The 14623-nt window shown below is 39.4% G+C and overlaps 1 long non-coding RNA gene across 1 annotated transcript in view; it reads left to right on the top strand.

Annotated features, from left to right (window-relative positions):
- Positions 1 to 9245, top strand: part of LOC135198630 (uncharacterized) — a 70062-nt gene extending 60817 nt beyond the window's left edge. The window contains exon 4 of the long non-coding RNA XR_010310848.1: positions 3847 to 9245. This is a non-coding gene — a long non-coding RNA (uncharacterized LOC135198630). The remainder of the gene's footprint in view (positions 1 to 3846) is intronic.
- The last annotated feature ends 5378 nt before the right edge of the window (positions 9246 to 14623 follow it).

The raw sequence follows: 14623 nt of genomic DNA, 5'->3' as shown, positions 1-14623 counted from the left end.
GGTAGGTTCCCAGTGCTGAATGACCTCGTAGCTGGTAGCGTCCCAGTGCTGATGCCTCGAAGCTGTAGGTCCAGTGCTTGAATGACCTCGTAGCTGGTAGGTCCCAGTGCTGAATGACCAATCGTAGCTCGGTAGGCTCCCAGTGCCTGAATGACCTCGTAGTAGCTGGTAGGCCCCAGTGCCCTGAATGCCTCGTAGCTGTAGGTCCCCCAATGCTAATGACCTCTTACTTTGGTAGTCCCCAGTGCTGAATGACCTCGTAGCTGGTAGGTCCCCAGTTCTGAATGACTCGTAGCTGTAGGCCCCAGTTGCTGAATGACCTCGTAGCTGGTAGGTCCCCAGTGTGACCCTCGTAGCTGTAACCCCGTGCTGATGGACCTCGTAGCTGGTAGGTCCCAGTGCTGAATGACCTCGTAGCTGGTAGGTCCCAGTGCTGAATGACCTCGTAGCTGGTAGGGCCCCCAGTGCTGAAGACCTCGTAGCTGGCGTAGGCCCCTGCTTGGAATGACCTCGTAGCTGTAGCCCAGTGCTGAATGACCTCGTAGCGTGGTCCCAGTGCTGGATTGACCTCGTATTTGGTAGGCCCCCAGTGCTGAAATGACCTCGTGCTGGTAGGTCTCAGTGGCTGAATGACTCTCGTAAGTGGTAGGTCCCAGTGCTGAAGGACCTGCAGCTGGTAGGCCCAGTGCTGCCTGACATGACCTCGTAGCTGGTAGGCCCCAGTGCTGAAGACCTCGCTAGCTGGTAGGCCCCAGTGCTGAAATGACCTCGTAGCTGCCGGTAGGCCCCAGTGCTCTGAAGGACCTCGTAGTGGTAGGTACAGTGCTGAATGGACCTCGTAGCCTGTTAGGCCCAGTGCGAATGACCTCGTAGTGGTAGGTCCCAGTTGCTGAATGTATACCTCGTAGCTGGTAGCCCCAGTGCTGAATGACTCGTAGCTGGTAGGCCCCAGTGTGAATGACCTCGTAGGGGCTGGTTAGACCCCAGTGCTGAATGACCTCGTAGGCTGGTAGGCTTCTCCAGTGATGAATGAACCTAGTAGCTGGTAAGGTCACAGTGCTGAATGACCGCGTAAGCTGGTCAGAGTCCCAGTGCTGAATGACCTCGTAGTGGTAGGTCACAGTGCTGAATGACCTCGTAGCTGCGTAGGTACCCAGGCTGACATGACTCGTAGCTGGTAGGTCCCAGTGCTGAATGACCCGTAGCTGGTAGGGCCCCAGTGCTGAATGACCTCGTAGTGGCCCCTGCGAATGACCCTTCCGTAGCTGGTATGTCAACCCCCAGTGGCCCCGGAATGACCTCGCCCCAGCTGGTAGGTCCCCAGTGCTGATGAACCTCCCCGTAAGACTGGTATGGCCCCAGTCTGAATGGCCTCTAGTTGGTAGGCCCCCAGTGCTGAATGACTTCCCGTAGCCTCGTAATGGCCCCAGTGCTGAAATGACCTCTCGGTAGGCCCTGGTAGGTCCCAGTTGGCCCCGTGAAATGAACCCTCGTAGCTTGGTAGGTTCCCAGTGCTAAATTACCTCGTAGCTGGTAGGGCCCCAGTGCTGAATGACCTCGTTAGCTCCCTTGTAAGGTCCCAGTTGCTGAATGAACCTCCGTAGCCTGGGTAGGCCCCCGTGCTGAATGAACCTCGTAGGCTGGTAGGAGCCCAAGTGGCCCTGAATGACCCCTCGTAGCTGGTAGGCCCCAGTGCTGAATGACCCATCCCGTAAGCCTCGTAGGGGGCCCCAGTGCTGAAAATGGAACCTCGTAGCTGGTAGGTCCCAGTGGCAATGAATGGAACTCCCCAAGTAAGCCTGGTAGGGTCCCCAGTGCTGAATGACCTCCCCGTGCTGGTAGGCCCGCAGTGCTGAATGACCTCGTAAGCTCGGTAGGCCCCAGTGCTGAATGACCTCGTAGCTGGTAGTCCCAGGTGCCCTGAATTGACATCGTAGCTGGTAAGGCCCAGGGCTGAATGACCTCGTAGCTGGTAGGGTTCCCCAGTGCTGAATGACCTCGTAGCGGAGGCCCCAGTGGCTGAAGGACCTCCCGTAGATGGTAGGTCCCAGTGCTGAATGACCTCGTAGCTTGGTAAGGTCCCAGTGCTGAATGACCTCCGGTACGCTCGGTAGGCCCCAGTGCTGAAGTGACCTCGTAGCTCGTAGGTCCCAGTGCTGAATGACCTCGTAGCTGGTAGGTCCCAGTGCTGAATGACCTCGTAGCTGGTAGGTCCCAGTGCTGAATGACCTCGTAGCTCGTAGGCCCCAGTGCTGAATGACCTCGTAGCTGGTAGACCCCAGTGCTGAATGACCTCGTAGCTGGTAGGCCCCAGTGCTGAATGACCTCGTAGCTCGTAGGCCCCAGTGCTGAATGACCTCGTAGCTCGTAGGCCCCAGTGCTGAATGACCTCGTAGCTGGTAGGTCCCAGTGCTGAATGACCTCGTAGCTCGTAGGTCCCAGTGCTGAATGACCTCGTAGCTGGTAGGTCCCAGTGCTGAATGACCTCGTAGCTCGTAGGTCCCAGTGCTGAATGACCTCGTAGCTGGTAGGTCCCAGTGCTGAATGACCTCGTAGCTCGTAGGCCCCAGTGCTGAATGACCTCGTAGCTGGTAGGCCCCAGTGCTGAATGACCTCGTAGCTCGTAGGCCCCAGTGCTGAATGACCTCGTAGCTGGTAGGTCCCCCAGTGCTGAATGACCTCGTAGCTGGTAGGTCCCAGTGCTGAATGACCTCGTAGCTGGTAGGTCCCAGTGCTGGATGAACCTTGTAGCTGGAGGTCCCAGTGCTGAACTGACCCTCGTGAGCTGGTAGGTTCCCAGTGCTGAATGACCTTTCGTAGCTGGTAGGTCCCAGTGCTGGAATTGACCTTGTAGCTGGTAGGTCCCAGTTGCTGAATGGACTCGTAGTGGTAGGTCCCAGTGCTGAATGACCTGTAGCGAGGTACCCAGTGCTGAATGACCTCGTAGCTGGTAGGTCCCAGTGCTGAATGACCTCGTAGCTGGTAGGTCCCAGTGCTGAATGACCTCGTAGCTGGTAGGTCCCAGTGCTGAATGACCTCGTAGCTGTAGGCACAAAGTGTGTGGACCGTGTAGCTGGGAGTAGCCCAGTGCTGAATGACCTCGTAGCTGGTAGGTTCCAGTGCTGAATGACCTCGTAGCTGGTAGGCCCCAGTGCTGAATGACTTTGTAGCTCGTAGGCCCCAGTGCTGAATGACCTCGTAGCTTGTAGGTCTCAGTGCTTGGCATTTGGCATAAATTTAATATACAATCCAATGTATTTCCAGGAACAAGTCTGGATTCCACCCAAACCGAGACTTGATTGGGTGACTTCATACTGTCCGCATCTTTGAATCACTTGGCATAGGTAGTGGCCCTGTTCATGGGGCCTCCCGAGTCTTCTACGAAGGTGGTGGCATTAAATGCCAGGTAATTCGGGTCTTTGCTTTACCGTGAGATCATGTTCATGACGTCCGTAGTCTCCCAGCGGTTGGGGGCGGGTCCAAAAATGTGGTTGTGGTTTTGTTTTTTCCAGCTATTGTAATTTGAAAGAGGCTGTAATGGTACTGGAAAGTGTTATGCACAGTTGCTCTAATTTCCATGACTTGTGGTTCTGTTCGTGTATTTATTAATAAGTTCATTTATCTTTGATATTCCTTGAATTTAATTCAAAGTAATGTGGTCCTTCTGTTGCGCAGAGCTTGCTTTGTAAGTCAGTAGACGTTCAGTCTTGTTCCATGTGGATGTTTGTTAGTGATGAATGATATATTAACAATGATCAGCATTTTATCATTTAATGCACCAATGCATCATTTGGTAAAAAAAAAACTCAATGTCTTTGAAGATGAATAACTGATTTCCTTTTGCAGGTCTAAGATGAAAACGTATACCAGCAGGAATTCAAAACAAGTGAGGAAGATTAATACACCTTTGCCAGTAGTACCTGATCTTATGAACGTCATATTCCTTCTGCCAGATAGAAATATTTACCCAGAATTGCAAGAATTAAAGAAGTATTTGTCCATCATTTCAAGAATTAATTACAGAACTCGTCGCATACTCACATCAAGATGGATCCACATCAAGACTGAATTCACACTCTTTTGGTCCAAATTGACATCCACCAAGAAAGACCCACTGTAGAGAAAAAAGGTCATCTAAAAGACAGGGATCTGAGAACCTTTTGTCTTGTACAAATTTGGTGGTCCATTCGAGAAGAACCAGATTGCTTTCTGACACTGGCATCTCTGTAGTCTAGTAATGTGAACTCTCCCTTTACACACTTTAAACTGGTTGATGTTCATTTCTACATTTCCCTCTTTTCAGAAATTTTCAAAGCCACTTTTCAGCATCTCTATCAGGACTGACTTAATGTAACTAGGTTTGAAAAAAAAAGTTGGTGCACAGAGCTAACACATGACCTGATTAATCATATTTTTCACTTTAAATTTTTGAAGTAATCCGTAGCTTTGACTGTTAATAAGAATTTTAAGTTTTGATATTCAAGATTATGGCTTTATAAATGATTAAAAAGTATATTTGCTACTCCATCCCATCCCACAATCTGCTTAGTTGTTTTCCAGTATAAGGTACTACGTATATATATTCTTTTTCATAATTTTGTAAAATTTTTACCCCGGAAATATTCTGAGGACTAAATGAGATACTGTAAACTATTTGGAAGTTGTATGTCATTCAGTAGTTGAATATTATTATATCATTTATTTAAAACCAGTGACTGAAAGACACAATACAGCATTTGTGTTTCTTTGCTAAATGAAGTAACTTAAGTCTTAACATTTAGTAATTAAAAAAAAACATAAGGTTGCATATAATGAGGATTAATAAATACCAGTCATATTGAAATCTAAGTATTGTGTAGAGACAAAAGAGAGAGAATTTACTTGCAACATTTGAACCAAGTTTATTTTTCTTCTCCTGTTACACTTCCAAATAGTATCTGTTAAATTGTGACAACACTTAAAACAATCGTCTATAGAACGTTTTGCAATCTGTTAGTCCTATATGTAACTGTTTTCAAAATCTAAAATTTAGTGTCATTGTCAAGTTTATTAGCAATTTTCATGAAATATTTTGTGTATTTCTGCAACAGCCTATCGACTAATCCCTTCAAACTTCACAACTTTCTTGTAAGGGTAAAACTTTTAGCTAGGAATAACAGCAGTAACCTCATACTATAAATTTCAGTCAGTTGATCCAAACTTCTTAGTGATTGCTATCATTTATCCCGTGCTGTGCTTTGCAACTCCATATCTGGTGTCAGGGTTTGAAAAGCATCTCTCCATCTTTCCTATAATTTGTCACACGCTTTAGGAGACTTCTTGCATATGATGTATTTCAAAAGAGACATTTCATTGATTCCACGTATTTCCTTGCGCCATTATCTTTTTTCTCCGATTCACTTCTTTGGAGAGAGAGTTTTTTTTTATTGTAAATCCTTTTGTCATTCACAGCTGACTAGCAACTGTTTCAACTCGGTGTCTGTACATACTGTTAGAAATTCAGAGGATGAGCGCTGTTCATATGGAACAAGCACAGGGGCCATCGACTTGAAATTCAAGCTTCAAAAGAATGTTATGGTGTTCATTAGGAAGATTAAGAGGAGGTAAAAAGAAATACAGAGAGAGATCATCCTGCTTATTAAGGAAGAAAAAATAGTTAATTGATACAAATTTATCAAAATGCAACTAGAATTAGTTTCATGGTAGTAATGCATTGCATCTTCACTTTAACTTTAAGTTGGGGTCGGCTTCGTTAAAGGAATATTAAAGGGAAATTGACTTAGATATGCAGTTTACTTATACTTTTTAAAGTTTTCTACATAATTCAGTATGCCTCAATTTGCAATTGTCCAGTAACTTGAAAATTTTCTCTAGTGATGCTGTCCTGTACCTATTGAATGTTTAGTAACGTTTAGGGTGGTGCCTTCATCTACAATAGATGAATAGTTTAGAAGTTTTCTACACTGTTCAGGGTCCCTTCATTTGCAGTTGTCAAGCAACTTGAAACTTTTCTGTTGTGACTTGGTGGTGCTTTCTTTTACAAATTAGTGCTTAGTAATGATTAATATGGTGCTTTTCATTTTCCGTTGACAAATAGTTTAGAAGTTTTCCCATACTGTTTTAGTGCCTTGATTTACAGCTAACCAGTTTTTTTTATAAGTTTTCCCCTCACTGTTTAAGTGCCTTCATTTGCAGTTGACAGTGTAGAAGTTTTCTCACACTGTTTTAGTGCCTTGATTTACAGTTTACCTATTTCAAAAGTTTTCTACACGGTTTAGGTGCCTTCATTTACAGTTGCCTAATTATTTAGAGGTTTTCTACACTGTTTAGTTGCCTTCATTTACATTTGACAAATTTTTGTATAACTTTTCCACACTGTTTAGATGCCTTCATTTACAGTTGACGAACTATTTACATGTTTTCTATACTGTTTAGGTGCCTTTATTTGCAGTTGACATATTTTAGAAGTTTTCTACACTTTAGGTGCCTTCATTTGCAGCTGACATATTGTAGATGTTTTCTACACTGTTTAGGGTGCCTTGAAACTTCTCTATAGTGATTTAGTGGTACCATCCTGTACCTAATGATTGTTTAGTAACGTTCAGGGTGGTCTTCATTGGCAGTTGATTATGGCTAATAAATTTCAAACTTTCTACACTTCAGGATCCTTTAATTTGCAGCTGTTTCGTAGCAGGCTTCAGGGGTTTTAGTTCTGCCTCCAGTGGTAAATTTTGTAAATTTCTTGGAGCTTTTGAGGAGATCCTGTACAGTTTAGGGAGGTGCTTGCATTAAAATTTTATTAGCAACTTAATAAGCAACTTACACTGATAAGGGCGGAGTCCTCTCCAAATGCGAAGTTTTAATGTTATACTTATTTGGGTCCTGCTTCCATTTCATAACGGACCTATTTTATGGTGTTAAAGGTGGACATTAACGACAGTCAAATTACTATTGCAAGTTATTTGTTTCGTTAATTTTTAGTCGCTGTCAGTAAGGCATAAGACACGGCGCATCTTGTGGCATTTCCTGAATATTTTTATTAAAGGTTTTAGCAATTGAATTTGTTTGGAAATTATCGAAATTCCAAAGTTATTTATAAAATACTATACTCAAAGATAACTTATATTGCAGGATATTTGTATTAAAGGTTTTATCAATTGAATTTTTGAAAATTATCAAAAGTCTAAAGTTATTTATAATACTCTTAATGATAACGTGTATTGTAGTCAGTTGTGTACTTGTGATTATGTTTTGCAGGATTTTGGGCTTAAACCTGTTTTGGCTTATCTTCGTCTCCATATTTTCATTAATCAGCTTCATTCTAATAAGATCTCTCTCTCAACACATTAACCGTGAAAACGTCAGTAGTCTACTGTATTTAGTTTTTCTATTTGTTTATATCTTCATCAAGAATTCATTTTTTTCAATTCTTATATGTATTAACCTTCGATATTATACATTTTGCTTCTTAGGCTTTTGTTGATAACTCATGCTGTCTCACAAGGAACAAAACAACAGAATTGTTTTGTCAAAGTCCTGTTTAAAGTAATTCTAGTTTGCTTTATAATTATTTTGAATTACTTGACATTTATCACTATAGTCTTGGAATGACCAGTGAATGAATATTGTCTCATGAACAAGAATTTTTAATTTTTAATCTGCTGGTTTTAAGAGTTCTGGATCCTATTACTGAAAGAGTAACACGGGAAGTTTTAATTAAGAGCAAGAGCCCGTGCCCGCCCAAGGCTGGTTTAATCTATAAATGATATAGCATTACTTTTGGAATATTGCTTGGTTATACTTCCATGCGTTGGTATTTTCACTCAGGTTCCAAGATTAAAAAAACATTTGCCCTTGAGAGCTTTTTTCAATAAGTCGGCAAGAAGTGTTTTGAACGCTGGAGTTCATACTTGGAATATGACTCAGATTTTTCACTTAGTTGGATGATCAGTACCTGAATTTTGTCGAAGTTTATAAAGTGTTTTAGTCAACCAGAGTCAGTTTTTCTGAAATTTAGTAGTATTTTCCAACTAAAGTATTTCCCTTTAGCTTGAGTTACAGGTTTTTAAGTGAACTAAACCCCTTTGTTTTATAAGAGTTCATAGTTTTAAAGTTAAAACTCCATTAATATTTTGGAAGTTATAGAATTTCATGTTAACCAAACTTCGCTGGTTTATGCAGAAGTCTGTTGTTCTTTTAAGTCAACCAAATCCAGTTGACTTTGCAGAAGTTTGTCTTTTAATAATTCATCCAAAATACTTGATTTAGCAGGACATTCAGAATTTCAAGTAGACTAGACATAAATTTTTCAAAGTTTGTGATCTTTGAAGTCAACCAAAACCAATTCAATTAACTTTCTGGTGATAGAAGTTCACTCTCGACGTGGTTCGGAAGTCACGTAAAGCCGTTGGTCCCGTTGCTGAATAACCACAGGTTCCATGTAACGTAAAAACACGATACAAACAATTCAGTTAACTAGACTTTATCTACAAATTCAGCTCGACTAACGCATACAACTTGCTGAAGTTTATTTAGTAGTTAAAATAAACCAAACACTTTAATTTTGTTTGTTTGAAGTTCATTCACTTTCAAACCTCCTTAGCCATAATTACTGCTCACAAAGTTTTTGTAGTTGGAATAAAACCAAGCACTTTTAATTTTGATTGAAGTTTATTCACTTTCAAATCTCCTTGGTCATAATTACTCTTCACAAGATTGAGAAGAATGTCTAGACATCCTCCAGTCGTGATATAATACGATTCGAAAACTCTAATTTCATGTGGTTCAAATTGGCACGTAATATCCAAATCTTAGGGCAGATCCATAATACTTTAAACCAGCTGCTTTTTGGTAAAGAATGGTTCGTAAACCTTTTGTTGTTGTTCTTTGATCATTCTAAGACTTTGGTGTGTGATTTATCCTGACAGAATTCTGTGGTACCTATTTGTCATTCGAAGACTAAAGATTGTATATGATTTTTTGACAGAATTGTCTGTGGTACCTATTGGTCATTGTAAAACTAAAGATTGACTGGTCTGTAACTACTGGATTTGACCTCAGAGTATTTGTGTATTTGAAGAAGAAAAAAAAGCCCCAGACATTGTTCAGACTACTTACAATGCTTATCTCAGTATGGTTATGAAATTCATTGAAAAAACTCAAAAGGACAGAAATTATAAATGATAAAGTTTATATTTGTAACTTTTGAAAGTTGGGCCTCTGTAGTTCCTTCAGATTTTTTTTTTTTTTTAAACAAAGTTTGTCTTTTTCAAAATGCGTGAACAATCCACTTTAAAGGTTGAGTTTATAATTTTTCTAAAATTTTTATATTGAGATTTTGCTTTGTATCCTGGTTAGAATAATAATAATAATAGTAATGTAACATTCCAGCCATTATCTGCATAATATTAATAACTGCCTCTGAAAGGTCTACAAACCATAATTTTTCATTTCAAAAGCTCGCGAAAATCTGCAACGTAACTCGTAATGAATCTTCTTCCTGATGCCAAGACAAGTTTTACGCTCTTAGGCTTAATTATTCTTAATAAATGCGTTCCCTATAGCTTTGTCATTTTGATTTTGTTTCTTTTTGGATTTTTTATTAATATTTGTATCCATCGCTGAGAGAACGAGATGTTCCAGTGTTATTTTAAGATGTTCGGCTGTTTGTTTAAAACCTTATCTATTAACTTACTGATCTAGTTGAGTATTTGGTTGCAAATTATTGGTTATCACACTATCATGTAAACCTTAGTTATTGATTGTCACTATAACGTAAACCTTACTTATCACTAATGTAAACCTTACTTATTATCACTATAATGTAAACCTTACTTATTATCACTTTAATGTAAACCTTACTTATTATCACTTTAATGTAAACCTTACTTATTATCACTTTAATGGTCCTAAATCACTTATTATCACTTTAATGTAAACCTTACTTATTATCACTTTAATGTAAACCTTACTTATTATCACTATAATGTAAACCTTACTTATTATCACTATAATGTAAACCTTACTGATTATCACACTATAACGTAAACCTTATTGATTATCACACTATAACGTAAACCTTATTGATTGTCACTATATAACGTCAACCTTACTAATTATCACTAACTTAAACCTTACTAATTATCACTATAACGTCAACCTTACTAATTATCACTATATAACGTAAAACTTACTTATCATACTAGAACGTAAGCCTTATTATCACACTATAACGTAAACCTTACTTACTATCACACTATAACGTAGGCCTTATGTGAAATTTTGTAAACTTATTTCTAGCATTATGTTGGTCACAATCTCTAGTTAGATCCAGCTCCTTATATTCGTAAGCCAAATTTTACACTACAAGCCCTGAAATCAAGGAAAATGGAAGAAAGTTCTCCTTTTTGGGTGGGATTCGAACCCAAACCGAAGACTTATGTGACTAGTGCCTTGCCCGTTACGTCATCAGAACAGGTGTAACGGACTTGAGGGCACTCACCTCTGCCTTGTAATCAGCGTGGGTTTGAGGTTCACTTGGCAAAGAAGTCTTCTTCATCCTTTCCCTTTGGGGGATTTCAAGGCTTGTTTGCGAAGACCGCAGCTTTTAAGTATTGGAGATTAGACTTAACTAAAGATCATTGTGGCCAATGTAAATACATGGCATTTGAGAGTCACTTTGATACTTTTACGCTACTTGGTATGCTTAGGCCTAATTGACGTGTAAGCCTGATGTAAAAGTTTTTTTTCTTGGTATCTTGGTAGCTTTTTAATGAAAAATTGTATGTATAGTGCTAATTGACCACATTTTACCGAAGCTTTTTCCTCGGAAGGTTCTAAAATACACCATTTTGCATTACTGGTTGTACATATTCTTGAAGTGTTTATCCAGTCAATGTTTTACTGACGTCCCATTCTTTTCATTTCTGTGCATTCACTGGGAATATTACTTTAAAATAGTTGCTACATTAAAGTAGGATTTTCAAGTGAATGCACATAGATGAGAGAATGGGACTTCAGTAAAAGACTGACTGGATACACTGAATGTCAACAACCAGCAATGCAAATGGTGTTTAACATAACCCACATAAAGAAATAGAAAGAAAAAAAAAGAAAGGAAAAGATATTGTACAAAAGAAACGCAAAGAAAAACTATATATGAAGATATCAAAAGGAATTAAAAATTCTGTATTTAATTGGTTTTATTTATATCAAAAGGGAATAAAAAAACCTGTATATTTAATTAGTTTGTTTATTATATACACACAATTATACAATACAGTAACGTAGTAGAATTTCCAAACAAATTTCTAACTCAAAACGTTCATATAACACTACTCTCTCCAACATCAAACCGCCTCCTCCCAACAACCTCAAAGCTCCAGTAGATACTACTTTCAATATCTAGCCAAGAACAGACCCAAGGGCGTCTATGAAACAACCTTGCTCTTAACTGTTTAAGAAAAACCCTTTAGTCATGTTAAGAGAATGGCAACGTATAGAACATAGGGGTGTTACGAACTAGAATGCCTAAGTGCTTCCCCTCGTCACTAAATTATATAGTAAAACATATTTCTCAATGATGCATACTTAGTCAATGTATCAAAAAATATTAACTATCACAAATATGTACAGGCCTAGACGAAGCCTGACTTCGGGTGGCTAATAGTCTATAGCTTACCTTTTTTCACGTCTCTTGACTCAAGTACAAAGAATTACTTGAGTATAGGACTTTCTGGTTGACTTAATTTAACTCGAATTGACAGTTACTGAAAGGTTGCAATTGAAGTTTCACTAACAATGTGGCATGAAAAATTTAACTTCGTACCAAATACTTCGGACACTAAAGTAGAGTTACTAGAACTGACAATTTATCATACATTAGTCAACGTTACTGGAATTGACAGATACTATTGTAAATGTTAAGTCAAATCACCGACTCTGCCTGAAGTAAACACCAGTCATTGTAATCCTGTATTGAAGACTGACTGCTACAAATGACACAGGATTTGGTGTAACAAGTGTTGCTAAGTAAGCATTTAAAGTGAATATATAATACTGACAGAAAATGGTTCTCTTAAAGCTTCAAATATGTCATACGTAATAGTCAAAGAAAGCGGGCTCACCATCCTACTTCACACATTTCAATTGCGATTTAAGTAGGTCTAGTACTCTCTTTAGTTTCGAACAGAAATAACACCCGAAGCTCATTTTGCAAGATAACATTTGCCGTGACTATCATAGTTTTTCTTCTATATGGAAATGCTAAGTCCCAAAAAGGACCACCCCGTCCAGCCTAGAAATTTATTTTCTATTGACTGACTTACGTTAACCACGATGTACACTGATTTGTGAGCGCAGAACCATATAATGAATAACCTTTGATAATATTTAAAATAAAGTTTGGGGACCAGAATCTCACAACAATCATGTCACTGTAGAATCTAAACACACCGAAGTCCCTCTTCCAAGCAGACAATCACACAAATGGACAAGTTCGTCCCTCGAATTCGTACAGTTCTCTCTACGAGTGAATCACCATAAAATTAAAGGAAAACTTGAACGAATGCTCGTCTAATCCACGCCCCCTGGCTTTATCCTCTCCCAGCCGAATAGCCAGATTTCTCAGATATTCCTACACGTACACCATCAAATCGTTTTAAGCTAATGTATGCATGAGTGACGAACTCCCCCTTAGCATACCACCGAAGATTCAACAATGTGGAAACTTCCAACAGCTTTGAAAGAACAGAATCGAGGAGCTGAGTCAACAGATAATGTGTTTACTAATACCACTGACAAAGATACGGTAAACCACCTGGCAGCAGAGTCAAGGCGACATTTTTGTCACAGTCTACAGACAATGCTTAAAACTGCTGTAGGAAAGACCAACGATGGATAAAACTGCTAAGATAAAAAAGGAGGGTAAAACTGCTATGAAGAGGACTGAAGAAGGTAAATCTGCTGTCGAAGACTATAATAAGAAAACCGTAGGGGAAAAGTAAAGGAGAGTCGCAGGAGACAAAATAAAGAGAAAGGTACCAAGTCTACAATTTCTGTAGGGAAGAAAGAAACAGGGTGAAACTTGAGAGAGAGAGAGAGAGAGCGAGCTGTGCTGAAACAAACTGTCATAGAGGAGACTGAAGACACTCGAACTATTCGTTTCCTTCACGGAAGGAAATGACATCACTACAGCTGACCAACCAGAAGAGAGAAATAATCTCCAAATAGTTTTAGAAATAGTTTTAAGAGCTGTTTTCTCAATACAAGCAAAACTTGACAGCCAACATTGGGCGCAATTGAAGAAAGCATGCAAAGGCGCAGTGGATTACGTTGCAGTGCTGCCAAGTTGCCAACAGTGATATTGCAGTGCTGCCAACCCCCACAGTTCATGAGAACAGAGGATCTTTCAGGATCAAATTACGGCGAAGTTCTACATTGAGTTTATTTAGACAAGGCACTAAGATTACTTACATTACACCGACAGCACGTCTAAACAGTTAGTTAATTGTGTTAAGTTTTCGTGAGAGGAATTTGATTAAAAATCAACTTGCTACGCGAAACGTTTTTGTCGGCCTTGAAGAGTTGCATTCTCTCTCTCGCGTGACTTCTTAGAAATTATTGCATATTGCAAAGCTAACTTGGCTATTCACTACAATTTTTTGGAAGATCTTAAGGCCTGCTAATATAATTTACAGTTCATATTTACGAATTTACACGGAATATTCAAGAAAAACTTCAGACGGATATTGACTGAATTCGTTCTAAAATTTATAAGAGATGGCTGCTCAAAGTATTGCGGGGTACATTCCAAATTATTTGTAACGAGATTATCTGACTATAGAAACGTTCGAGTTGATGTATTACGTGTTTTTGAGTGTTAATAAAAGTTATTACTCAAAAATAGAGATTGTGACTTAGTGATTCTTGATGAGCTAAGTATTTTGAACGTTACATCTTACTTAAAAGGCCAGTTCTATGGCTCCATCTTCTCTTTTCTCTCTCTGTATATTAAGATGAAACCACTTTGAAACCCTTGTAAAAATTTTAAAATGAACTTCCAAAATTACCACTTACGTAGAACACCCATTACTTTCATTTCATACGATTTCATAATCTTATTCCTCAAACCTTATCTAAACTCCCAGACGACCTAAATATATAACAAAATGGTCTGCCAAAGGAAATGAAGAATGAATTCACATACAAGCGTCAGACAATGGATTGTTCCCAAAGCCTGCTAGCTTGAACAAGACAACAAACATACTACGATTTATCACTCACGTCCCAATCATACAGTGGATACTGATGTACCAAGAAACTACCATGGAACAAAATATTGATTATCAAAGTTAAACAAAATTCATGCTTTCATAGTGGCACTTTTTTTCCTAAGGCCTTTCTTGTTTTACCATTTTCTCTAAAAACTTTAGAACTTAGGAAGACTTATGCTATGAAGGGTAAGAGAGAGAGAGAGAGAGGAGAGATGCGGGGGGAGATACGAGAGAGAGAGAGAGAGAGTTATCAATTCGTGGAATGAAAACTTAAAATACTTGTTTGCACACACACACACACACACACACACAGAGAGAGAAATTTCAATTAATTCGTGGAATGAAGACAT

This window comes from Macrobrachium nipponense, chromosome 22 (assembly GCF_015104395.2).
Source record: "Macrobrachium nipponense isolate FS-2020 chromosome 22, ASM1510439v2, whole genome shotgun sequence".
NCBI lineage: Eukaryota > Metazoa > Arthropoda > Malacostraca > Decapoda > Palaemonidae > Macrobrachium > Macrobrachium nipponense.
The sequence above is the reverse complement of the archived record's forward strand: the minus strand, read 5'-3'. Positions and strand labels throughout refer to the sequence as shown.